General features: G+C 41.0%; 1 long non-coding RNA gene across 1 annotated transcript in view; it reads left to right on the forward strand.

The window, feature by feature from the left end:
* LOC114017387 (uncharacterized) overlaps positions 1 to 19,046 on the forward strand; it is a 31,055-nt gene extending 12,009 nt beyond the window's left edge. Inside the window, exons 2-3 of the long non-coding RNA XR_003562426.2 lie at positions 11,013 to 11,111; positions 16,806 to 19,046. This is a non-coding gene — a long non-coding RNA (uncharacterized LOC114017387). The remainder of the gene's footprint in view (positions 1 to 11,012; positions 11,112 to 16,805) is intronic.
* The last annotated feature ends 6,876 nt before the right edge of the window (positions 19,047 to 25,922 follow it).

The raw sequence follows: 25,922 nt of genomic DNA on the forward strand, positions 1-25,922 counted from the left end.
TCTTCTTTTCCTTGTCTATCCCACCTTACACATACTACATTCAAAGTTTTCTTGTTAGTTTTATTACAGCATTTTTATAAGATCGTTTGTCCTCACCGAGGCAGCTTTCCAGGCATGAGCAAATGTTAAGCTATTCCTAAGATGCATGCATGCATGTTTCGGCAGTACTTACCACCGTGATCTTAAAAGATAAATATTGTTACTTTTAACCATGGACATGCTAGAGCCTTTTGAACGAAATGTTGCTGGATTGGATTGTGTTAAGATCGGACAAACACCTAGATGTTTCTAATCTTCCCCAAATTTATGGGGGTATTTATAAGAAAAAAGGTTTTTGCTTCTGTTAAGTATCTTCTACATGAGTAACTTTTGCTCTGACCCTAACTTTCTGGGAGCTGTAGAAAATACAAATTTTCAAAGCAAATGAAACGCAAGTTACAGCCTTATAAGCTTCTCTGGGACATGGCTGTTTCTCTTAACTCACTGGAGACATTGCTTCGGGGAAAAAAAATGTATTTGTTCTCTGTGGCACTTGTTTTTTTTGGCTTCCTTGAAACAGCCGGTTAAGGAGCTAGTTGGTTCTGATGGCAATAGCAGTTGCATTTTTGTACTTTGTTGCAACGAAGTATCTGACTGTGGTTTTAAAAAATGTGAGAGAGAAATCACAGCATGGGTAACATTTCTGTTGTATGTTAAACAACTTCTTCACTCCTTTGCTTCACAAAGGCACCTAAACAATTCCATACTGATAATTTAAAGCTGTTGGTATCATAATCAAGTACTCTTCTGTTCTTACTTGCATGGCTTGCAATAACTTTTTGGATTTCTTCATAATTATTCCATAGTCTTCATATTGCATGTTCTTCTCCATAGTCTCATGGACTGATTTTTACTCACAGGACCAACAGTTTCAGCTCCTTATCTTTTTGAAAGATTTATTACGCAAGAGAAAACACAAAGAAGAGAATTTACAAATGGGACTGTGCGCACAGGAATACATAGTGAGATTTGCAAAGGCCTAGTTAAATGTTCTAGTAGCCACATGAACATGTTACAAAGATTTTGTAATGCCTGTTGATTTTATGTGATCATGGTGCAATGTGTGCTACAAATATATTCCTCAGGGAACATGTAGAGAAGGTGCAGTTAGTTACTACTTGCTGTTAAAAATCACAGAGCTACTAGAAAAAGAAAAATAATCAGCTTTAGTATCTTTTATGTTCTCTTAAATGATATTATAGTAATTATATTTTAATACACAAGTTCTTGGTAGGTCATTAGTGGTATAACTGTGCATATATGTGCCTGCTTCAGAAAACAATTCAGTCTATAATCTCATAATGTTGAATTCTACCTAGCAGTTTTGTTTGAACTTAATTTCTTTTTCTTCTAATGCTGTTACCCTGAGAGTTATGAGACAGGCATCAGCTGACAGCACCAGAGGAAGGATAGGTATTGGCAATGGCATAAAAGCAGAAGGGGAGGAAAAAGAATAGCTATTGTAGCATTTATCAGTATTCTATTAATAGTCTGCTCAGACACAACTCTGGAATAAAATAGACATTCATACTGCAATTTCTTTCAAAGGTTGAAGCTATTCATCTGCTTGGTTACAAGACAAAAGCCTAAACCTTCCAGATATTATAGCGGTTTTATTGTATCATTATATTAAGCAGATACACCTTAAAAAAACATTGCCTTAGGTGCATATATTCGACCCCATTCCCTCTGGAGGGAATGCAGATATGGACACCCATCCCTTCTAGAGTGCTTTTTAAAATAGTGTCTTTACATGTGAAAACAAAATGGTCTATAGCCAGATATTCCAAGCAGGTAACAGGGGCAAGAAGCTTTTAGTTTAGGGCTTGTTTGACCACCCGTTGAAGTGTACAGAAGGACTGTTGTTTTTTCCAAGGAGTTTTTATTGTTTTGGTGAAGGAACGTGGTTTTGCTGTGTGTAACCATGTAGGGATATGCTCCACAAGAGCTTACTCTTTTTACTGTACAAGAGACTTGAGCAACAGGGTGGGAAAGGTGTCCAGAGACAGCAGTGAAGCCTGTGAGTTCAGAAACCCACTGGACGTACTGCTGTGTGAATGTACGTAAAATATCCATGGAGGCCTTTGTGATCCTGATTCTGGGTGGCAGCTGTGCTGTTATCCGTGCTCTCTTTCAGTGCCCTTAGTGAACATACACTTTTTAGGCTGAAATAGAAATCCTTATTCACAAAAGTGATGCACTCGGGGTTTCTAGGGGAGGATAGTCTAGATCCTGGTCTGGATTCAGACCATCTGACTTGGGTATCTAAGACATCTGGATTAGGAGCTTGGGAGCACTCTCATGTGGAGACCATCTGACTTGGCCTCTGCAGATGTCTCACTGTTTCACCTTGACATTACATTTCTAGGGCTGCTGCTTTCCTAAATTAGGGACCTCACCAACGTGCTGTCTGTTAGGGGAATGACATTGGGCTTTGTTGTGTAGTGGGTTATACTGGCAAGCTTGTCAACCCCAGGTCAGGGGGGATAAGAGAGGGGAAAAAAACCCCAACCCCCCAAAATGGGTCAGGTACTTGTTGGCTTTGCATTAGCAGACCTGTGACCTATTGCTAGTTTTCTATTGGAAGCATTGCACTTACAAACTTAAAAGTCAACATTTTCTTTGAGGTTGATGGGCTTCGGATTTTGTCCAAGGTCTTACTTAAAATAGCTCATTTCCTCCTTTGGTACAATGTGATTGTTAAGTGGGGAGAAAGGATTTTGGTGAACGATATAGGTTGTCAGAGATGGCGTTTCAGAGTATCCAAAAATGCTCCTCAAAATGTGTTACAGTTACCCAACATTTTCCTCAGGAAAAGCAGGGGATTCATTAAAAACTTAAATGCTTTTCATGTACTCTAATATTTCACTTTTCTGTTAGTGAAGTCAGTCAGTCTGGTTTGTTTCAAGTTTTAAGATGTGTAGGGAAGTTTAAAAATTAAAAAACCCCAACATTTTGGATTGCAAAAACAAGCTATTATTTTAAATTATGGTTGAGAAAATAAGCTAGAATATTTAACTCATTTAGAAAAGCTGTATTTTCTTACAAATATTTAAACTAATAAATTTGCTCTTTTGAGAAATTGTGTATTCTGAAACGAAACTGCCATTTAATTTTCAGTTGGAATAGTTTATTGTTACAGTTGTTGACCAGAGACAGTTAACTGGGATCCTTGATAAAACCTATTTAGTCAAAATATTAGAACACTGAAGTGGGTTCAGATTACATTAGAAAGCACTTGTCATGTTCAAGATTATTGACAGAGAAAGAAAGATGAAAAAATAAGTAATACCATATCAGTATTCCCATTTGTGTAGTCTGCAGTCAGTCATGTGTGTTTAGATTTATGCAAGCTAAGTGAGAACATTTAAAGAAAACACTGCTTTCAGGTGGAGTGATTTTCAACGCTTAAATTTAAGGGTGATAATTGCATTGTTTTTTTTTTAAGGACAAGCAGTATTTAGTGACTGTAATAATTACAGTAAGGTCTTCTAGTTTTTTGCTGTTCTCACTAGCCAGGCCTTGAAGGGAAATATTTTGTGTGCACGTTTCTGTTGTCTGCCTTGTGTCAGAAAATGCATGTAAAATGCTACCGAGTCTGACACCTACTTTGTCTCCAGTGTTTTCCGTGTGTAAATGACTACCCAGCTGCATGGAAATAGAAGAAATGTCTCCCGTTTCAAACAAAACTTCCAGCCTTCTGGGGGTTACTCTCCATTGAAGTTAATGGAAGGGAATGTAACTGGGCTTGTTTTGTATGAGATAAACTGGCATGAGAAAATCTGAGAGATGAACTTGGCTCTCCTTTTTTGGTGTAAGTTTCTTGCAAGTGAAATGCATAGATGCAATTAAATTAACCCCACTGCCAACCGATTCATGTATGAGGGGTTTTGCCATACAATTTTTTGGATCCAGTTTTATGGACAGCATTGAGCTTTGTACTGTCTCAAAGTCCTGAGAGCAAGCTTTTTGTCTTAGATAGCTGAAGTAAAGAGAGACACAGTTCTAACTATGAATGAAGATTTTAAGATTTAACATTAAAAAGGTAAAACAGAAACCCAGTTCCAAGAGAGTAAGCTTTGCTGGATGCACTTTTGTATTGCAATATTGTAGAAAAATCGCTCACTAGAATTTTTTTAACACAGAAGCATAAGAAGATAATTTCCTTTTTTGACATGCTTTACCTTTGGAAAGTTACTGGGCTGTTGACAGGTACAACAAGACATGTGCTATGCTTACATGCTATTAGTGCTTTAGGCTTTGAAAAATGTCTAATGCATTGGCATATCTGACAATTTAGGGTATTAGTTAACAGTAAGACTCTGTAAATAGAGTGAATTTTAGCTACAACTGCTGACTTGAGCATTCAGTCAACATTTGCAATACAGAACTGAACTATATACAACAAATAATGCCATTTTATGCTATAGAGATGGAAGTTGGCGTTACAGTATGTATGGTTCAGTCTGAGAGCAATGGTAATTGCAATATATTGAAGTTTTGCATTGTAATAAAAATAGAGACCATTAGTGGATACCATTTATGTCATTAGTATTTAGTGGCTGTGTGTTGCAGCTTTTTTAGTGCTCATAAAACTGTCTCTGCTTGCAGATATGTGACAGCAGTGGTATAAATTTAAATGTTTAGAAATCCATAAGACATAAAATATAGATAGTAAATAGGGGCATAACATTATAGACAGAACCTTAATAATTTGGCACACAAATGTTTATATATTTGCATGTCTAGTGTGGAGATTAGCATAATGGTGATCATGTTTATACTACGGAAGAACTTGATTACACAGAGAATAACAAATAAGGTAAAAGCAGCAGAGAATTCTTCCAGGTCCCCAGGAGGGAATTGGTGATATTGGAAGGTACATCCTCTACAGACATCTGGTGGGATATTGATTTTTCTCTTTATAGACTTTTTACTAGTTACAACACCTGTTCCACTAACTAGTATTACAGTTGTTCTTAAGAAGTGATTATGTTAATTAACCAATAAAGAAAAGAAAATAAGGTTGTTAGGGAACCCTAAGATAGAGATTCGCCTGCGCTTCTTTAACAGTAACGGAGCCAGCCAGCGTAGGGAAGGTCATGGAAATGTCTAGACCGAAAGAGCTACCTCTTGTCAGGAATGTGGAGGCTGTTGTGAGGTCAGTGAAGGAGCTGGCTGAGGGAAGATGTCTTTGGAGGATGGGGTGGGAAGGAGTCCAGGAATATAGCACAGGAGGATTTCCTGTGTTCCACGTGAGCCAAGCGTGCAAGCCACATTGGGCTTCCCAGTGTAAGATTGTTCAAGAAATTCAAGAAATTGGGAAGCCTATTTGATTTCTGTGTAGAAGATCTCTGGGTAAGCCGTCGTCTTCCTTTGATCTGAGGAATGTCACTTGGATTCTGCTGGCAGTTACTCTAGGATCTTCGAGGTTCCCACCAGGGCTGATTTGTCCTTAGGAAGTTCCCACCAGGGTTGATCTTCCATTAAGAGACTACCCATTGTGCTTTACTGTCCCTGGTTTCTGTGTCAGTGACAGACTTGAAGCAAGAGATTCTGAGACTTGTCTTCTGCACACCCCATCCCCATCTTCTTCAGCTCTGACCTTTACATCCTGGAAACACCCCGGAGGTTTGTCACAGAGCTCTCGGGGGATTTGGAAATCAAATTACACAACACTAAGGGAGAACACAGAAAACTATAAAAACACTTCAGTCATTATGAGTTAAGTGACGGGAAGCAGTGCTAGAGACTGAATGTTTCCAATTAATTTTCCTTTCAGAGCCCCTTTTCTCAACATTTTTAAGTCTCAGTGTGTACAAATGCTTTGGCAACGTTAGTTGTGTCTTTCAGAAGAAAAGAAAACCTTTGATAAACCTTCTGAATCTCTTGACTAAATAATGATAGTGCCCTGACTTTTTTGGATCTTTGTGGTTGGGTGGGAAAGATGATTGTGGGAATGTACATTTGCAGAAAGCTTATGGCTTACATGGGTAGTTTTTCAGGAGCTCAAGTAATAAGCAGAAGTGAAACATAAGCTTTCTGTACAGTGAATATAAATAATTCTTTCTGTGCCTCCTAGTATTTCTTACAATCTTAACGTTGAGAAGTGTTAAACTGGAAATGTTACTGTTCTTTACAAAACATATTTTTGTCTGTTTATCCATTCAAAACAGACTAAAATGTAAATCTGTAAAATGCTTTCCATCTTCAAAGCAGCTATTTATATTCATCTAAATTCTGAAATCTTTTTGAAACTTTCATTTTTATTTCTGATTGTGGGATTCAGTGTCACTTCTTAGCACTCTGAATACTGATGGCTTTGAACATTATGGTATGGCACAAAGCGATAACTTGGCAGTGCGTGCCACCCTGCTGAGAGACAATTCTGAAGAAAAGTGATTTTTATGCTGGGGTTTGGGCTGATTTTAGAATTAGGGGAAATATTAAAAGAGCATTGAAAAAACCTTTTAATTCCTCTGTATGCTAATAAATTGCTTTTGCTACCTCAGTTATCCAAGTAACAGCTACGTGAGAGCAGAAGCTGCTTTCTGAGGCCATTGTCTACATAGAACTGTACTAAAGCCACTAAGGGGTTGAAATCATAATACAGGTGAACAGATGAGTTTTGTGGTAGAGTGTTATGTTTGACTGGGTCTGTGCACACTTATCAAAAGCATATGTAAAGGAAGAAGAGTATTAGAAAGAGAAGTGGGCTTTCTGAAACCTATTGTGTCGTAAGGTAGAGGGCAGAAGACTGGGTCTCTGGCAAAACCTGGGTGAATCTGAAAAAATGCCATACTTCATGGTAGTTGTATTGGAATAATTGTAGTAACTGTAGTTACCGTAAAGCCTGATACTAAATCTGAGTGTAGCATATTCCTTTAAGGAGGACAAGCAGATGTAATGTTTTGAGTTGGAAATGAATATTGAAATTGTGGTACTTTAAAGTACCTGTAAAGCAGATTTTCTTATTCTTGATGATGTGTTTTCTCTTCCTGTATTTTCTTACCTGTGTTTTTTAAGTTCACTTTTTTTTCTGACTGCTAGGTGATACTTGCTATCTAGTCGCGCTCTTGGACTTCCTTATATCTTGCAGGTCAACAGTATATTATCCCAGATTCTTACAGGGCATTCAGCCTTATTAGGTTACCCAAATTACTACAGGTCACAGCTGAGATGCATTAGTGGAATTTAATAGGAAAGCTTGCCCAGTAGAGGCTCTGCTGTTCTTACTGCTTGTTATTGCTTTCATAAGAAGCACAGGAGATTATTGAAAGATATGTTTATAAAATATACAGTGCGGTACAGCTACACACCAGGTTTATGCCAAATTAGGTCTTGAACCTGAATGGATTTGGGTGTTTGCTGCAGTGTAGATTACAGTTCATGGTGTGACCTCACACATGTAGGTTGGCCTCCTCCTGGTTTATTTAATCCGTCTGCAAAATTGAGAAAAACAAGTAAAACAAGTAACTCCATGAAAAAAACAGGTATGCATCTGGGCTCAACTGTCCTGGGTAAATAAATGACAGAGAAGGCAGTTCCTCAACTGAAAGGATAATAAAGAGGAAACATAAGTCCTTCTGTCTCCTACACACATTTATCATTAACTTAGTGGGTACTGTGTTTACATTTATTGGGTATGTTTAGTCTCACTGGACTTCCAGCAGAACAGATGTGGGATCATTGTCTTTTCCTGCAGTTCGGTACATGAGAAGCACTATGTGGTTAGTCTTATTGGAACGAACATAGGCAGCAGGCTTTAGTGACTTGTGAATGAATCAATAAAGCATGTTCCTGTAGGTTTCCGAATTGTCTCTTTCATTAAGAATGGAATTGGACAGCAAAAGATCAATTTTTGTGGCGAATCAGAGGGTTCATTTAGACTGTTGATCTTTGGAGTCATAAGGCTTCATGAAAAATATTATACAGGATTTAAACTGCAACAAGAATCATAAATAGTTTAAATGTCCTTTTTCAGAGCACTTTTGTGAACTCCGAATCATGAGACCTGATCTTTAGCAATCCCTACCGTTGACTAAATCAGTGGAAAGCTGTTAAGCTCCCACAGCTGAGGAACATGGCTCATGGAGTGGCTGACGTGTCTGGTAAGAGACAGTTGGGAAAGGAAGTGTTCACAACATGTTACTGTTGTCTGAGGATGTGACTGAGACTCAGGTCTTTGTATATTGTAATTGCTTACAACAGCTCTTGACGTTTGAGATGTATGATGTAATTAAACTCTGCTTGAAATGCAGTCATGCTTTCGAATCACCTAAAGTAGTGATTACAGGTATGGAACAGGCTTAAGTTTTGGCAGAGAGATGTTTTAAATCTACATATTTTTGCGTTGTCACCATGTGGCTCTGAAGTTCTGAAGAAACTTACCTTCACAGATGTTGTTCATCTGAAAATTCTTTCCCTGCGTGGCATATACAGACTTAATTGAGTGTGGTAGTACACCTTGACAGTATGCTTTTAGGATGGTATAACTTGCTTACGGATAATGCAATGTTCATCTTGGAACCTCTGCTTTTGGGACACACATGTGCCTTTCTAGTGTTTTGAACCAAAGTTAGTCTCATGGGCAGACTCGGGGCAGACAAGGGCAGTGCTGCATTTGCAGTTCTTGTTCAGTAGGAATTTGTATTTCTAAATTCTGAGGGAGCTGGGGAAACATGGATGAGCTGCAGTGCTGAGCCTAGGTAAAAGTCAGCTGAATCAAAATCAAGAGCAGCATCAACAGTAATACTTAGAAGCACAGAGTTTTATTAGGAGTTGGTAAATTGCCAGGCATTACTTTCCACAGTGTTGTAAGACGTTGGCCATTAATAAGTTGCTACATATTCCAAAGCAAGGCTAAACCAAATACATTATCATTATACAGATCACCACCTGTTATGTATACATAGCTTTAGCTTGCATCTGTGTACCTGCAGAAAGTAACAGTGTTCTCCAGGAATTCTCTTGAGAGGCAGTTACATTAATTTTCTAGTAATTACAATGTAAGAATTGATTCATATTGCCTGTGTACAAAGAGTTTATGAATCATTCATTGCTTGGTGGAAACCTGAATCTTGATTCTGCCCTGTTGTTCCCTCCTTGGGGCACCTGTATTGGCACCCTTCTTGGCTGCAGAAGCATGTAGCGTTAGGTTAATCCTTGGAGGATGCTCATAAGTGCAAGACATACAAAATTAAAATGTTACAGCGCTGCTTGTGGTGCAGTAGTAGTTGCTGGTGGTGCAGTGCCTTAGTGGGTGGGTTTCTCGTTCAGTTTTCTGTTAAACAGTCATGATTTGTAATACTTTATTGTTGCATCGCAAGCCTCAGTGGTCAGGAACTTATTAAGGATGGGTGAACTTTGCAGGATCTAGAGGTGTGGCTAAGGTAGCAGAAAGCTGAATAGTTTTTTAGAGTGTAATGAGAGGTGTACTTCTCTCTCTTGTGTTTTCAGGGGTAAATATTTCACTTTTCAGTTTTTGCAGGATACCTTATCATCCAGGAGTTAGGAGGCAGTGAGCCGAAGCTATGTGCTTTCTGCCTAGAACAGAGCATTCCTTAGCTGGGACGAACATCAGCAGATGTTTCTGAGGAGCTTTCCTAAGCAGGGCTTTAATACTGTCTTTGATGTCCAGAGGAGAATGCAGCTTCAGCAGTGTAGAAATCTCTGAAGCAATTAATAATCTAATGGCCATGATTAAGGGTCTGTCACACAGGAGAGTAAGGGAGGAGTAAGAGACTGATCATTATTCATTGTCATGTTTACAGAAGAAGTTATACAGCTCTCACTGGAGACAAACTGATAGCTGTCACTCTGGAGGACAATTTTTGCACTTGGCCAAGGTGAATTGGTGTACATTATTTGTTTTGGTTTTCACAGGTTCCTTTGCAAAGGCGGCCCAGAAACTGAAGACTTTATTCTTTCTCACTCAAGAAAAAATACCTATTCAAGTCAGCAAGTAGTTTCATTGAATGAGGGCAGTGAAGCTAGCCCGTAGTGGAATGTTTTTTTAAAAGAGAGGCGAGTGGTATTTTGATTTCAGAACTTGAGTGTGGTTAAATGAAGGGAAATGGAAAATGTGGTAAGTGGGTTGCCCTAAAATGAAAACCACCCCTCAGAGGTGTGGGCAAGTGCAGTCTGTGCTAAACTAGTCATCATCTCCCTGTGAGAGTGCCCCAGAAAGGACTCTGTTTGCATCTGTTCAGGACAAACATCGGGGATGGCTTTGATTCTGGACTTTGATGAGTCCTTCAGGGTAAAAAGACATGCCAAGGATGGGAGTGAACACATGCAATTGCCCGCGTGTTTCTGAATGGTGGAATTGCTCATCCCTCCGAGTTCAGCTCACCCAGGTTGTGGTGTGCCAGCACCTCCCTGGGACCAAAGCAGGGACTGCCAGAGCACCGTGCCGCAGGGCAGGCAGCTTGGGGAGTGACAGCCTGACAAGCTCAACTGAGAAGGCATTGCTTTTAAGTGTGGGGTAATAAATGCTAGTGTAAACTGATGAGAGGGGATGATGGATTTTCCATTTACAGATTAAGTCTCAAATTATTTGAGGAAGATGTGTTTTAGTCAGATAGGAGTTGTGGGGATTGATGCAGAAGTAACTGAGTAAAAACTGAATAGGAGGTCAGACCAGAATGGCTGATGGCCCCTTTAGGTGTTAACATTTTTTAAACTGTTAAACTGAAACCTCTCTACATTAGGGTTTGGATAGCACATCTCAGTGGACTTGTAAACATCCCAGGTGGCATTACAGTTTCAAATGGGATTGTACTGTTTGCGTGAAGCCATGTTGCATGCCTGAGGACAGTTGGCCTTATAGTCCTTGCTTGTGTAAACACAGATATTCAAACTGGACACGAGCAGTTAAAAAGACAGATGTGTTGTGGATGAATAGAAAAAGTCAGTGAATATTAAAAAATACCAGACTCTCATAGAAGGATAATAATGTTTTTTGGCTTCAGTTCCACAGATGGGCATTTAAAGCTCTGATGTAAATCCTACTGAAGCGAGGGGCTGAGGCAGTTCTGCTGACTTCAGGGGGATCATTTTGAAGAATGGGGGTAAGTGATTCTTAGTGGACTGTGACAGAGAATTGTGCTACTGACAACACAGTCATCTTTTCTATCTAAGGCTCTTTTTCAAGCCCTGGTAAAAATTGAACCATAAATGAAAGTACATGGTAAGAACTTGGTGAAATGAAAAAATCCAGAATGAATGTTTTGACTCTTCTGGTTCCCCTTCCTCCATTAAATCTTGTGCGAGCTTTGTACGAGCCTAGGAAATACACATGGAAGCGGTTCGCCGTTAGTGATGAGCAGTGCTGTGGAGCTGTAGGGTGATTAGGGCCTTGACTGAAATTCGCCAGAGTGAAATGATGCCACTGTCTGGATACAAATGTTTTCTAAAGCTTGTCCTTTGGGTTGATACTTTGGTAAAACAGAACACCCTGCCAGCAATGTTGAACTATGCTGTTTCAATGTTCTTAGGCTGAAGTTCATCAGTTAGAGAGGCGTATTTTAACTTTATGTATAGAAAAATAAAGTGTTTCAATTTAAGAGATCATGTTAAAGTAAAAAAAAAAAAAAAAAACAACCAAAAAAAACCCCCAAAGCATTTACCCAAACTAAAATTCTTTTGCCACTTCATTTCGTGGAACCATGGAGCCCCTCAGGCATTTACAGTGTTTTGAGGTGGCCTTCTTACTTAAACAGAACACTTGGTGACTTCCCAGCTCTGCCTTACAGGTTCATGGGCTGGCGTGCTTCACAGTTACCACAAGAATTAGTTGGAGACCATGGCAATTAAATATGATTATGGATTATTATCATATTCTAAATACTAAATGATTCTGACAAATATTCTCAGAGAGATTTGAAAACTGACCTGCACACTATGCACTGCATTTGCTTACATATTTAGGCTACTGGTATTTCTGGGAAGCTATAGTTTATTAATTCATTATTATTTTATTGATGTTCAATTGATGTCTTATTAAATGTAAATTAGATATTTGGGAATAATAATTTAGTGGGATGAGGCAGGTGAGATTCCCCCAGGATAGGTTGTAATGAAGCTTCAGATTGTTAATAATCCTACACTCATAAATAAATTATTAAGGGTGAAACGAATGCAAGAATACTGAAATAAGCTATGAAAATGTTAAGTGGTGGTGAACAGACACATAATTTGCTGGGAGATCTGTGTGATAATGTACATTTGGCACTAAGTCACGTAAGTCAGTCATGTCAGTGCTCCCCACTCCTTCCAACCATTTAATATTTTGCCATGTCTCTACTCGTCCTACCCCATTATTATGCCATGCCATTCTGTTCACAGGCATTTTGCTTTGCATGGGAACAGTGTTAATTTAATACACTCAGCTGACCTCGGTGGCACTGAAGTGACACAGCAGCAGCAGTCCAGAGTGCTGCAGTATATCCTGCTGTTAGCAGAACTCTTGGGGAGACCATGTACTTTTCTGGACAGTTGTCTGCGAACTCTTTTGGGAAAAGCTGGGGGGAGCTGGCTCTTCGACCACACTGTAAGTGTCAAGAAGGACACATCCTCTCACTTAGCTCTCATCTTTTCCATGGAAGACATATTTTTCTTGAAGAGTTAAGAAAAGACAGAATAGAGAACCTACTGTTACATAAGAAAAGAAGGGATGTATAGAAGGAGAGGATTCTGTTAGTGTAAGTATTGGTTGGTGCTTTGGTTTTTTGGATGCCCAGCATCCTGCAAAAGTCTTAAGAAATCCAAAACCCCCATTTCTTCAGTAAAAACGTCACCGCTATCCCAGCCTTCAAAGACAGAGCTAAATCGCAAGGGAATACTCTGTGTCTGTCTTTTGCACTCGCTGCAGCGGGAACTGCAAAAACTCAGCACTTTGTAAAATGCTGCTGGTAATTTGAAGAGTTAAGTGATGTCGCAGGTTAGTGAATGTAAAGAAGCTTAGTGCCTAAAACTAATTTCCTGGTATTTCTGTCAGTGGAAGTAAGAGATACACAGAATTCTGAAAATCTGGCCCTATGGCTCTAGTGTTACATGTAAGTAGCGGTGACGGAGGAATTCAGATAGGGATTCGGTTGTACCCAATACGGAATTTTGTCCCAAATTCATTTTGGGTAGCTTGATGTCGCTTCTGTAACGTTAAAGCTGAGGGCACTCTTGCTACTCATGGTGGTTTTGATAAAAAGCTCAATTAAATTTTTTTAGAAAATTAACAAAGGGGTGGCTTAGTCACCGGCTTAGACTTTCACCTAAAATTCTGTTCCAGGAATTTGATGGTTATTGAATGGCCTGAAGGGTTGCAAACTAGAATTTTGGCATAATACAAGGTACAGAAAAAAGACAAATATGCTGCTTTTCTGATGAAAGACCTTGGTTGCTAGGAAGAGAGTATTCAAGTGTTTGCTTATGTTTTGCTGGGGTTTTAACAGTCTGGAATAAATAGGTAACACTGTGCCTTTTAAATAATGTTTTCTTGAATAGTCAAGCTATAACCTAATGAAATTAAGTAATCACATTTCCTTAAAAATTGAGAATTACAGTATCTCTGTAATTAAAGTGCTGTATATGTCAAACAGAAATCTGCTGGCTAATACATTTTTATATGCTTTTGTAATTGGAGGTTTTTAAATCATCTTGCATGATTTATTATCTTTTTTATATATATATAAAATCGTTATAACATATATATAACAAATATATGTTAATATAATTAATCATTATATTAACAGCTTGAATGTTGAAAACCAGAAAATTCTGATGCCTCGCCCTAGCAGGGTAAGGACAGAGAGGTTATTTGTGTGATTTTGCAGCATCCATAGCAGAATAATGTTCTTTTTGTGAACGGTTGTTCCTGTGCATCTGCCAGGAGACCCATGGATATGGAAAACAAATCCAGCTTGAATCATTTGCCACTTTTTCCCTGATGTGCCAGTGTGATCTGGTGGCACTGTTGGCAAGTTCCTGTACCTACAGTCACTGTCGCTTTTCTGGGGAGCCGCGTTAAGCAATTGCTTTGGTCACCAGGTGCTTGTCCCTCCTCCACTTGCCTGCACAGGCTGGTCTTGGAAGAAGGTCCTGCCCTGCTCTTGATGTTGTTTGCACAGTCCCCACATTTCTTGTGGCTCGATGTCAGCACGACAAAAAACCCTTCCCAGGCTCTGCTTGCCGCCACGGATGTAGGAGCGCTGTGAGAGATGAATAAATGGTTTGTAAGATCCCTTCCACTTTCTCATTTAGGAATTAGAGAAGTCTTGAGGCTAGTTCCACGCTTGGGGCTGTTTTCTTGTCCTGCAAGAAAATAAGAAATAAATTACTTCAAACACAGCACCACGTTCTGCAGCTTTTATGCAGACAGAGGTGCTGTTGTAATTGCAGTTTATCTGCCTGTGTAAGAACTGCAAGATTAAATAGGCATTAAGTAGGCATTTAAGCTGTTTGGGGCCCGACATCCATCCCTCTGGTGTGTGTACATAAAGCTCGGCTGAGGGAACGCGGCAAACATCCTGCAGCCTCCAGACACACCTAAAAATCGGTGCTTCTGCATTTGCCCTTGTCTCCCTTTAAACTGCTACTGCTGTTGCTGCACATCTTTATTCAGAGTTACATCTAGCGAGGTGGGAGTAGAGGGTAACATTTGTAGTAATTGGTAATCAAAATGAAAGAGGAAACAACGAAAAGGCCTATAATGCAAGATGATCATGAAGTGCCAAATAAAATTTGCGAAAGGTGTTCCTTCTAAATTAGACGGAGGCAGCATTTTGTCAGATTGATATCGCCTCAGTGACTCCAGTACAGCCTTGGTAGCTTTTGGCTAACAAATGAGAAGGGTTGTGGTATGCCCTGTGATTAAAACAATAAGACCAAAGAACACAGGGAATTAGTAACCCTTGACTGTGGTCAGGAATCCCTGTAAAACTAGGATTGGCAATGTCCAAGAGTTGGAGCTGATACAAATCACATATATGGCCTGATGAGCTATGAAGCCAGCCTCATAGATCAGTCACAGCCAGAAGTGCACAGCTTAACAGCAAACTGAGCTCAGCAGTAAATATTACAGCTCAAGGAGTACATGCCCTGGTGCTCGGGGATGGTAATGGAAAAGCATCTATTGACTTCATTTGGAGTTCGAGCTGCCTGTTAGAGGAAGTGCACTAAGTGTCTAACCCAGCTGTTGCCCATCTTTATCTGCACATTTTACCCAGTCAGATTCATTTAATTACCAATATAATAATGTGTTCTCGCTGCAACTTAACACTACAATATATTTTAACTCGATGTTACTGCGGTGCAGCTGTAAGTCAAATACTGTGTTTTATTTCAAAATACAAGGTGGGAATAGAGAAAGCAGGTGTCATACAACAGAGGGGCAACCTCGTAATAGCAAATGGCATTTCAGTTAAATTTTCAGAGGGGGAATGATATTCTAGGTGTTTTCTGTATTAAAATATTGTAGTAGCTTGTTGACAGAAGCAAACAGCTCATGGCTTCTTACCTGCTTTTTGTTAGACTTCACTGTGCAATAGCAGTCCTTGACTCCGGCAGAACGCTTCTTCGTCTGCGGAGATGAAGGCCTCGTAGAGTAAGCAAACCTTAAAAACATACCCCAAGCCCAAAGAAACAGTCTTTGGACTGGGATCCAGGTATCCTGGTTCATAGCCAGAACAACTTACACTCAAGACCAGACTAGATGTGCCTGTAGTAGCTCCTAGAAGGGAAGAGTCATACATATGCATGCGTATGAACCTGTGAGCTGGTAACCTCACACCTTGCTGAAGACAGCTCTGCAGCAGGAAGGTGCATCACGGCTGCATTTTTCATCAGGAGACTATGTTATTTTTTGCTGCAACAACTGTATATAACCCGACAATTTTTCTCTCCAGTCTCTTGGGTTAACTTTTATCAGTGGTTGAGTTTAGAATCCCCAAATGATTATGTAATAGGTACAAAACACCTGATAATATAACAGGCCTCTTCTAATTTTTTTTAAAGCTGCATTAATGTAGCTCCTTAGGTGCCATTGTGTCTTTTTCAGCATCACTCCATTGTGAATCATGCACAGACAGCAGCGAGAGAACAGAACCTACCGCAGCCTGTGAGCAGCAAGGAATTTCAGCTGGATGACTGCATAAGGGTTTTGCAAGGCCGCCAGTAATTTTTTATATTCAGAGTTAAATAGAGCAATAAGATGGAATTTAAGCTTTAGTGCAATGGATTGCGGCTCTTCAGTCAATCAAATTATAGTTCAATCAGTTCATTTTAATCACTTCTCTGGAGAGAAGTAAACCCCTATGTTGAAGAATATGCAGCAATTTTATTGATGGAAAGTTTAATTGTTTCATTTTTCCTTACCGTCTGTAACACACTAGACTTTTAATCAGTGGGAACTGAAGTTATAATGAAGTAAAGTCCACTTTCCACAGTTCACAACTAGCTGAAAATAATTGGGTTGAGACTCCCATCCAGACAGTGTAATGCCTCTGGCATTTTCCTGAAAACTACACTTAATTGCTTTGCTGATGTTGTTAAGTGGTCCTGAGGGGGATGAAGTAGTAAAGCTGCCCACATATGCAGGGAAACAATACACAAAAAATGTCTTACAAGGTCCTTAAAGGAGGACCAACTAGTGACTAAAAGCAATATATGGCTTTTTTTCTTTCCTTTTCTATACTAGAGAGAGCACACAGGAGAGACTGATAAAATAAACTGTGGAAATTCTATGAACACTAACAGTATTTTTATTTAAGGACAGAAGGCTTGGGACTAGAAGTACAGAAGACATCAAGGAAGACCTCTTGCAATCAAACCTGCAACTTAAGGCTAGCCCAGCTCAATTGGCATCTTTATGCTGAACGCCGGTTCGCACTGCCTGCTTGCAGCACTTTGGGCTGAGGAACAGATGTACTCTTGTCCCCGGGGAGGGCGGACAGCTTGCGCTCTGCGCTCTGCAGTGGCAGGATGCGAGCCAGCTAGGAGCTGAAAGCCTTGTCCGGGCATCAGTGGGACCAGCGATCGCACCCCGTTAGGCTCTAAATGTAAGCAGAGAAGGAACAACATTTTGGAATTTCTCTTTAGTGCATTTGTGGGAAACCCTCCTCAGCTGAATGGTGTTGGTTTAAAATTATGAATTAACTGCTAGACTTAAGGATATTCTGATGCAGAAATGTGTTAGTTATTTAATATAGAAAAATATTTATTCAGGACACATGAATTAGGTAGTGACCATGAACTTGAATTCAGGGTTGGAGCTGTTTTGAGGAAGGCAAGGACAATAGGGCTAATTTAGCTTAAAGCGATTGTTGGGGTTTTTTCTCCTTGTTTACTTACATATGCAGATGCAGTAAAGTGTCTCTCAGCAGCCTGACCTTCCTTAGCTGGTATCTGTGTAAACTTCCGTATGGCCTTTGCTTATTTTATTCTTGCTTTCCCAGGCTCTGAGCTGAACAACTTTTTAGAAAGGGAAGTGGGCAAAATTTAGGCATTGAATTCTAAAGCTGAAATCTTAACCCCGTGTCTGTCCCTGGGAGCACCTCAAGAGCCTCCAAGTTGGTACCTTAAATTTTGGCCGACAGAGCTCTCCCACCACCTGAAATGATGCTTTTTCTGCCGAAACATGCTTAAGTCTAGACAGGACTTGAGTGCCTTGGCATGTAGCCCCATGTTAGCCTGACCAATCCCCATAATATTAATGAGCTTTAATGCCTGTTCTCCTGTGGCAGAATAGTCGCCTCCCATGTGCTGGAACTGCCAACCATATGCCAAGGAGATCAAGCCGTCAGTTTTGAGACTAGCGCTGGGAGTAGCCTGCTGTGTCTCATTTACTCTGCTGGCCTGGTGCTGGGAGAGTGGCTCTGCAGCAGCAGTAGCTGCGCTCTACTGTTCCTGGGGTCCCTTTCTGAGAGGTGTAACAGAGTATGGAATGGTTCTAGCAAATGCAGCAACTTAAGAACTGCACTGTGACAACTGGTGGGAGACTGCTTGGGCTTTGTACACTTACTGATGCTGAAGGACTGCAGGAACCAGGGCAGATCTTCACTGCAGAGGGGAAAAAAACCAACCTGATGTGGCCGGCTGAAATTTGCCACTACGCGTGGTCTGGCTGTTTTAGAGGGTATTTTTTCCTGACCCTTCTTTTTGGTCAGGGTCGCTATCCCAGAAGGAGGATAGAAGGTGCTCCCTGGAACTGGATGCCATTTCTCAGCAGAGCTACTTGCTGGGTCTCACATGCCTTTAAAGTCTACTGTGGGCCTGAATGGAAACAAGAGCGAGCGGATGATTTGACACACATTCTCCTGATTGGACATACTGTATGCTTACAACACGGTATGTCCCCCAGAAGTCCAAAATACATGTTCCTGAACAGGCACAAATCTGACTGTTCCCCTGATAAATTGTACGTGTGGAAAGATATAATTTGTGTGGTTGTCATCAAACCCAACGTATGTATTCATTTGTGGAAGCATGTCAGACACCATATGTCAGTAATAGCCTTTGATATGTTGGTGTCTGAATCATTTTTTTAACAGCTGAATGGCTGTAAATGTAAACATCTGTCCTATGTTTGTACTGTCTGTATTTATATTTTTCTCTTGACTAAGACTTCGAATCAAACCGAGGAAAAGTGTGGGATTCATCCTATTTTTAAAGAAATCCAGTATTTGTAGTATTTCAGCATGTGACCAATTTTTTTTTTTTTATATCTAGATGAGAAGGGGATTCAAAAGAAGTTTTTTTCCCTTTTGGTAACTGGAACAAACTCATTTTTCAGGTAAAATAAAAATTTGGTGTTACTAGAAGTTTGTTAAATGAGAAGATTATTGTTTTAGTGTTGGGTAGGTTCTGTAATGTATGGATTTACTGAAAAGCAATCCAGTAAGAGTGGTGCATTAAACCACGATAACAGTAAGTTGGTTTTATCCAGAAACTTTTCTGGTGCAGTCAAAGAACTTGCAGCGTAATAAATTACTTAATAAAGGAATGGAATAATACCCTATGTTTGTTAGGCTATTTATTTTACATGGGTGAAACTGAAAATCAGTGTCACAACAAAGGGATTCAAAAAGCAGTTACTGCAGCTCATCCATCAGGTGAGCCGCTGGAACACCAGTCGGGATGCCGCAGCCAGCCTGGAAGGTGCAGTTTGGTCAAAAGTAAGGAACAATATCTAATTATTATAGCAAAATGACAAGAGACAGTGTGAACCAACTGGGAGTGCCTGGAGAGTTTAGAGATGAGTGGCTAATGCTAAAGTGCAGGAGGCGCTTAGGAAAGTGCAAAGTGAGCAGCCGTGTTGGACTCACCAGCGTGGTGGCTGGAAGGCTCCAGAAGGAAGCGGCTCCAGAAGGAAGCAACCCCAGCGATGAGCTGCACGCCAACAGCGGTGAGTACTGCTGCTGTAAATGCTTCAGCAGAGCAGGCACTTGCTGTCACGAGCCCCACGGCTGCTGGTTTCTACCTTTCGTTAAGGGCTCACCCAACTTAGGGGCGAGTAACAAATGTCAGCTCTTGGTGGTCTCACTGCAGTCTGGTCTTCGTATGCTGTTTGCTTAGCTTGGGCCTTAAAAAAAAAACCAAGACAGCTGTCACATCTAACACAAGAAAATTAAACCTGTCTAAATCCCAGAGCTCCACATCACTGTCACAGCGCCGTAGCATGCCGTAGCCACAGCCGCCAGCCCAGCCCAGCCCAGGCCTGGGAGGCCGAGTGCTGCTGGAGCCGCCAGCCGGGCAGGGCAGGGGGATGCGCCACCGGCGCCCCCCGCGCAGCTGCGGCAGTGGCCGAGCCGGGGCCGGGCCCTGGCAGTCAGTGCCACCTGGTGGCACTTCACGAGATTCAAACGCCCCGAGCTACAGCGGCTGCCGGCGTCCTCAGGGTCGGCCACGGGTCGAAAAAATTGCACGTGGTCAAACGGTACAAAGCGCGGCGAGGGTACGTACGTCTGGCCAGAGCTCGGGCCGTTGTGCGTGGAGCTGCTCGTGGCACCTGAGCAGCTGGCGAGGCGAACGCCCGCTGAGGGCGGCTCCCTGGCGGTGCACGCGGCCTGCATGTAATTATAAAGCCTGAGAACAGATGGAAAATTTTGCAGCGTCGAAAGCCTGCTCCTTACGCGCCGCATCCTGCCCTGTGCGAGAGACGCAGCCAGGTGCTGCGGCTGCCTTGCTCCCTCGCGGTGAGCTGCTGCAGCTGGGGTGGCCGCAGCGCATCCCTGTGGGCCTGTAGGCGCGTGTTAAGGGGGTGCGGGAGCTGACACCCCCTTCCCCATGCCCAGGAGCCGCGGGCAGGTGCTGGCTGCTTTTACGAGAGCAGCGCACCTGGATTTGCTGCGCTGCTAGCCGCAGGCACGGCAGTCAAGGCAGGGTTGTGCTTGAAACGATGACACCCCAAAAGCACCAAGCCACAATGAAGCTCTGAGAGCGGCGTGAGCTTGCTTTTCCGACTGGCTGCTTCTGCGGCACTGGCACAGCGGCACCGAAACTTCCCCTGAAGTGAAGAGCACTGTCGCTCCTTCCTGGCACCAGCCTTAGCCTGGGCCCACGCAGGCAGCTGCTGCTACCGACGCAGTTTTTAAAAAAAAGAACTTCCCTCCACATCCGCCTAAACGGGTGGAAAAACCTGTAACACCTAAGCCTTCATGTTATCATTGGATTTATGTACAAACCATATAAAATAAAAATAAGTAAATAAGTATATTTATCTACTATATAAAACTATATGTCATACAAACATAGAAAGTAAGTCCTATATAAACTATTAATACAAGTAACATACAAGTGCAAGGTAAGTAACGTAAAATATGCATATAAATATATATAAATATATAGCATATATTATATAAATGCATAAGTTACAATTATTTTTTATAAGTATATATATAATGCATGTCTGTGTGTATATATATATATAAATATAAAAGCTGCTTTTTCCTCTTATTGACGGCTGCATTATTGGAAAAAGACATATATTGTTCCTAGCATTGCAACATTTGTTGCATTAAAAGGAAGGAAATAATAGCAACTTGGACAACATTTAAATGAGACCTTTGAGGCCTGTTCACAGTCAGATGGTAGCTGGCTGTACACCGGGGAGGTGTTACTCCTTCACTGCATCAAAGGATGCTGGAGGAAGGTAGCCAGACTCTTGCCTGCTTGTAGGTAACACAACAGCTCACTAACACCTTTAATTCTTCCTTGTTTTTACCTACTTTGAGACTGTTCAAGCAACCCAGACATTTCCCACAAAGGCGTTTTGAGAGTGCTTACAGCGTGGTAACAAAGTTGGTCTTATTTCTACCTTCTGCTGTCTCCACTTCTGTCAAGTATTCAGAGATCTGGTTTTTTTGTTTCTGTGACTCTTAAATTCCTGTATTTTTAATTCTTGAGTTAAAACCAAATGTATATATATTTTTAAGAGAATGCAGTGTTATTTTTAGCAAACTTCTGAAAACAAAATCACTTTCGCGCTACACACATTCCACTCAAAGACTTGAGCCTTTATGTTCATCCAGTATAATTTTAGTACTTAAACAGTGGGCCTTTCTCAGAGACTACTGCTTTGCTGGAAAGTAAAGTTAGATACAATTACCAAGTACAGTTGTGGATTTGCTTTAGGTTTATAGCAGGGCACTGCAATAACTGTTACAACCTCTTTTTTGAGGACAGAAGAAATGCTATTCTGTCAGACAGCCAAAAGTTCTAGTACATACAAGAAGTCAATTAGCAGTAAATTAGAAACTGATTTTTCCATTTTAATGTGAACACACACACAAAAAAATTGTATAAGATTATAATTGCACCTTCCTGAACTATCACTGTGGTTTATTACATGTACGACTGTTAGATTTGCTCCAGTTTGAACAAGGCAATTCCTGAGTTTCATTTTCCAAACTAGGCAAGCCGTGCTTTTATCTTATATTAGGGTAAGCTGCGTTATTAAATGCAAATAACCTTACAAATAGCTTGTAGTGATTATTCAAATTACAAAATAATTGATTGCAATTGCTTCTTTTCCTAAGAAGGATGAAAGCAAATAATACTTCTTGCAAGTGTTTCTAATTTTCAGTACTTTGTATAGACTTCTGTCTGTCTACTGAACTCTCACTGTAAGTCTGTCTTAGCTATTTCCCCTCTTCATGTTGTAAATGAGATTTGGGTTTTTTTTACTAAGATTTATTTTTTTCTCACTCATTTCCTGTCCCAGTAGCAAGGGACAGGACACGTTTGAGGTTTTTTTCCTAAAGGGCTTGATTTTGTTCTATTTTCACATACAAAAAACCCCGCTAAGCCATCTCAGAGGGGATGGTACCTGCCTGGATTCCCACTACCTTTCTCTGGTGGAGGTATGTTTAAGCATTATTTTGTTGCTCATTAGGGAACCATTAGATGTAGCTGCAGTGTGACTGGGAAGGGACCACCTTCTTATGGAGCCATAAGATACCTACAGCCTCTTTCATCACGTAACTGGGGGATTACGTACCCTGCAACAGTCGTGGAAGGAGCAGAAGCAGAAAATACTGCACTGCCGAGGGGTGAAATACAAATCAAGTTTGAGGTTTGAATACCAGATGCACCCAAACACTGGTGTTCTCAGCACGGCCTCGCCATTTTCAGAAATACAATATAGATGAGCAGTCACATTTCATGGGTTCACGTGTTTCTCATTTTAGAGTGTGGTCTCTGGCTTTGGAGAGGCCCTGGTTTTGTAACATCCCAAATCATAAGGCAGTCAAAAATGACACTCCGGCTTCACTCTCCGAATGCAACATTTCCTCCCATTCCTTCACCTTACAAAGCCGGTCACAAAAAGTCCTGTTTTGCCTATAGGATTCATTACTGCGTTATAGCTCCTTATATTAGACTAGGTTTTCAAGTTAGCCCTTAGAGAGATTGCACTTCTACTTTGTAATGATTTTACCATTGGAAAAGTTCATCTGGAAAGATGCCTGGAAAACAATGAAGCCACTAGGGGAATTCTTTTCTTCTTGAAGTATCTATCACTCCATGGTAGAAGAATCAGAGGGATGCGTGAAGCTTGCTACATCCTCTGTCAATCTTTTGTTTGATTATTACATTATCAAGTTGCTTGCACTGTGAGAGATTAAAACAGTTAGGTAAGTGCAAAGCACAGTTACCGAGCACTTTGAATAGAAGAAGTCAGACATCAAACTAGTTTTTGAAGTGCAGAACTACTGAGCTTTCACTTTGTCACACAAGCAGATGTTGCTGGAGGCAAGGAGGAAAGGAGTGATGCATTTTTTTTTACTTGGCTGCTGAACCTTGCACTACCCAAAGAACCAGACACTGCGTGCAGCTGCTGGTTAGATGCCTTTCAAACCTCTCTTCTGCCTAAGGGCTATCAGATGTGCGGCTTGGGCGAAGGGATGGATTTTCCCATTGTGCATCTCTCTAACTTGAGGACATGCTGCTCACTGCAGTGAGTGAGTGGTTGGGCTGCTTTAGATCAGGGGAGAGCTTTGTTAATTTAGGAGACTGACAATATTATTCTTCCCTTTTGCTCTACTTTAAGGAGAGTTCTGCCCAGTGTGGGAACAAGCTACTAATGAGCAGAGATGAAATATCTCATCTAGGGAGGAAGACTTCACCCTGGATACAATTATTCAAAATCACGGTGCAGGTTAATTTAGCTTGGAAGATCCAACCAAAACTGTTTGCCGTACATGTTACTTTTTGATAACTGAGGCCTGCCATATGTACAGGCCACCTTTTAGTTCAGTGGGGATTTGTCCACAGGGAGATCCTTAATTCTGGTGCCTTTCCTATCCCATTACCTGGATGTCTATTTATGCTGCAGAATCCAAGAAACATCTAGTAAGTAACTCTCCAGGCCCAATGAACTGGCCAGGGACCCTGGGTCTCTAGGTAATTACACTTATGCCTCTCACTGTCGAAGTAAAAAAGGTGCTTCGCTCTCTTATTTGTACTGATCTTTAAGTAAAGCTACAAGGAAATATTATGCCATTTTTAACAGATGTGAAATTAATGTACAGGCTTTGTGATACAGGATGCCAGAGGTTTTGACAAGCATCAGTAGAACTGCACCCATCTCCCTCAAACACAATAAGCTGTATGTCATTTCCTACAGATTTTCTTCTGTCCATATATACTTCCACTGCTATGATGTATATCTCCTTGTAATAGTGTCCAAAATACCATGCCGGAAATTTTTTTCTTGTGTACCTTCCAGACCTATGAAGGTTTGAGCTGGTGGCATGCTGGGGGCAGCAATACTCACCCACGTAGCTGCCACAGCCCTGTATTAGCACAGACCCGGTGTGCCACGGGGGGAGCAGGCAGCAAGGCTGGAACTTGCGAAGGAACGCGGGTGTTGGAGGGTGAACTAGTGCGAATGCCATAGTTACAGAAGTGAGAGTTCGTTTAGGAAAGTTCATTTGAGAACAAATCCTGTACAAGACTGTAATGGTACAAAGAGGTGCACCTCAGAGCAGAAACCCTTCTCTGAAGAAATATGGACCATAATATTTTCTACTTAATCCATAGTCTCTTTTCAAGTAGAGAAAGGCTATAGAGTAGGCTATGCCTACTTCCAAAACAATTATACTATATTGTTAAGATTTTTTGTTTACAAATAAATAAATATTAGACATCGGAATTTTATATAAAATTATTTTTTTCCCCCAGATATGTTTACGGCCATGCCTTTTCCTATTACATATTATTATTAGCGTCCTCATGATCGATTATTAACAAAACCTTACTGAAAGCCCTGTTAGATAGGGAGAAACATGAAAATCTCAAGAAACAAGGTACCTGACTTCCAAACAGAATGCCTGCATAAAACCAAACCTCATTAGGGAGAAGTCCTCCAGGCAAATACCCTCTCATTATTTATTGTTATGGTTTACTGAAGCTTCCTCAGTGTAATTCACAATGGTATTTTAAATAAATCTCTATATGGCAAATGTGATATTCCTGCATCTAAGCAGCAGGGTTAGCTGAAAGCTGAACAAGACCAAAATTTCACATTTTCGGGACTCATAAACAGCTTAGAGCCTGACAGTAACACAACAAGAAGCAAATATATGACTGACAACATACGGCTGAGAAGTAAGGTACCACTGACTGTACAACGTAATAATGAAACAGCAAGAGTGCAGATCAAAAGCAAGTAGCAAACACGGGTTGGTAGTGAAGAATTATTTACAGTGAGGAACTTCTCTATAGGAGGAGGATGGTGCTGTTTGGTTAACATTTAAGGCATGAAGGCCTTGGATTTAAGGCTTTGCTTCCCATCCTTTGTCCTGGCTTCTAGAGGGTCAGCTGGGCCTAGGGTCTCAAATGTTTTGAGGCACTCTGATGTCCTCAAGGATCTGGTCTAAGTCTCCTAGAGCTCAGCTGCTTATCTGGAAATTACAGATACTAGAGCTTCTCTTTCTTGTAGGGTTGCTGGTGAAGGAGAGGGTGCTGAAGACTGGGCAGGGTTTATCAAATGGTTTTGCTATGGAGCTTTTCAAGGGGATGAAAGTCTGAGGGATTTTCCTTACCAATCTTATCACATCAAAGGGTTAGCTAATGCTTATGCCTAGGGTGAAACGTGCATGGCCATGATTTCCATTTTGTATTGCACTAAGCTGCTGAGACCTGTTAAAGAAGCCCAAAATACCTCAGAAATTTCCTTCTCTGATTAGAAGAGGGTGAAGTTCTCTTGAAGAGGAAAACCCTCCGGTGCAATCTGTTTTTTCTCCTGCAGTTAAGTATTGGGCTGATTCAGCATCTGGGCCGATGTGCTGGTCCCTGGAAGCACTTGCTGTCGTGGCTTTTGAGGAGGCTGGAGGGGCAGGCAGCACAACAGAAAGTTTCTGTCCTCACCAGAGGGCACGCACGCAGGC

The sequence above is a fragment of the Falco cherrug genome, chromosome 14 (genome assembly GCF_023634085.1).
Source record: "Falco cherrug isolate bFalChe1 chromosome 14, bFalChe1.pri, whole genome shotgun sequence".
Classification (NCBI taxonomy): Eukaryota; Metazoa; Chordata; class Aves; order Falconiformes; family Falconidae; genus Falco; species Falco cherrug.